This window comes from Gavialis gangeticus, unplaced genomic scaffold (assembly GCF_001723915.1).
Source record: "Gavialis gangeticus isolate Ggan-Ray unplaced genomic scaffold, GavGan_comp1, whole genome shotgun sequence".
NCBI lineage: Eukaryota > Metazoa > Chordata > Crocodylia > Gavialidae > Gavialis > Gavialis gangeticus.
In genome coordinates, this window is record NW_017728996.1 from 422,996 (window position 1) to 424,988 (window position 1,993).

The 1,993-nt window shown below is 47.4% G+C and overlaps 1 protein-coding gene across 1 annotated transcript in view; it reads left to right on the plus strand.

Annotated features, from left to right (window-relative positions):
* The window catches only part of MAP1A (microtubule associated protein 1A), a 75,006-nt gene that overhangs the window by 307 nt on the left and 72,706 nt on the right, over window positions 1-1,993 (plus strand). The gene's annotated exons all lie outside the window — the stretch shown is intronic.

The following is a 1,993-nucleotide window of genomic DNA, read 5'->3' on the forward strand; positions in this document are numbered from 1 at the left end:
TTTTTTTTTTTTTTTTTTTTGTTTGTTTTTTTTTACTTTTGGGAATCGGAGTTGGTGAAAGCAGAAGGACAGACTTGTTACTAGTGTCTCCAGTTCAGAAAGTAAGTTCTGCCAGTGCATTTTTTTTGTCCAGGTTTTAGTAGATTTTAACCTGAACAGTGAAGGTTTAATCAAAAAGATAAACCTGTTGATACAAAGAAATGTAATCAAAAGTTTTAGATCTTGTTGTTGGTGAGGCTAGAAAGGATTAGAAGCAATAAGGACAGGATAGATGTCTTTTTTTTTTTTATGCAGCAAGGTAAGTAACTGCTCTATTTTATTTGTTCCCTCCCCACTTGGCACATATGCTCCAGCACAGCCTTTTAGGTATATTGCTTATTCTCAAACCTCCTTACAAGGGAGTAATAATTGTAGCCCTTAGCTATTCCTTTATTGAGAGTCCCAAGCAGTAACCGCCTTGATGGGGAGGGCTGAAGAGGACTTGTTAAATATGTGTGATTTCTGATTCCTAGCTTTCCTGAAGGGAAGGGTGGTGCTAGGTGCTTTGTATGAAATGTCATTCATGTCTTTTGAGCTGGTGCTTTACTCGGGTGCACGTGGAGTCAGCCTCTGTTCCCAGGCTGGCTGGTGCAACACGGGCAACACTGCTGAATTTATCACCACTTATATTGAAGGTTCCAGCTGTCTTGGACAAGACCCCAACTGTTGCAGTGAGTGGTAAATGCCAGGCTTTCCTATATGCACACATGTTACGCCCAGACAGACTATCCATACATGCAGGCTTGAAGGGAGCTGCTGCTTTCAGTGCCCCCACACAAGGAACTAGGAAGCAGCGATCTGTCTTTCTTCTCTGGATTGACTTCTTGAGTAGCCCCAGGGTCCCAGCTAATTTGTTACTTCCTGCCTCTGAAGTGGGGGCAGTAGGTGTGACCTGTCCTTTGTAAAGCAGTCTGGAGCGAGAGCCGGTAACTTCCTCTCACTTTTGAGCAAATAATCATGTAACTGCAGGTGTAAAGGATGCTCTGCATTCTCATGCCTGTTGGGAAGGGAAGTGGCAGTGTGTGTGGCGAGGCAAAAGCAGGCAGTATGCACGCAGCTTGGCGTAGACTCAGAACTTCAGGTCAGTGATCTAAAGACCAGTTCCAACTCAAACCATTTAAAATGGGAAATTTTAATCTTCTTAAAGTCCTGTCCTGTACAACCCTTGTCCTCCTGTGGAGCAGCTGCAGTCTGGTGACCACTACATGGTGTCTGAGGCAGGGTGATCACCAGACAGCTGTCACATGCAGCAGGTGCACTGGGCATGAAGGCCCTCACACCTCCCATCCTCTTGCCAGTGCCCAGTATGCTCCCCCCTTCCCTGGGGAAGGCCCCTTGGCAGCTGCCCTCTCTACTAGCAGGCATGCAACCCCTTGGCTTGCCCAGGTGGGTGGCTCTGACCATCTTTACCTCTGCAAAGTGGTAATGAGGATCAGCAAAGTAACATTCCCCAAGTAATAATAAGCTGCAGCTAGTGGGTGCCAAGGCCATCTAGCCCTAAATGTGCCTCAATGCACACATGTCCCCAGGTGCCTGCACACAGGTGCTGGAAAAGATAGGAGCAAATTGCTGCATCTGCTTCCCCTTCACAAAGTCTCCTGCACTACCTGTCTGAAAGGAAAGATGGCGTGATCCTGCCAGCATCTGCTCCCCCTTCACAAGGGTTCTTGTGCTAACTGTCCAGAAAGGATGATGGGGTGATCCCACTGCACTGTTGGAGTCTGGAGACATTGATCTCTGGAACCTCACCCAGATCCTTTAGGACAGCGTTTCTCAACCTGTAGGTCACAACCCAAAAGTGTGTTGCCAGAATATATCAAAAGAGTTGCAAACAAACTTTTAAAATAGATTCCCCTTTAAAGGAGAAGAACCTGGGAAACCATGGCTTTCCCTTGCAGGCTGGCAGAGTTCTTGCCTGTAACGGGCTGCTTGCCCCTCCCCCCCCCCCCCCCCA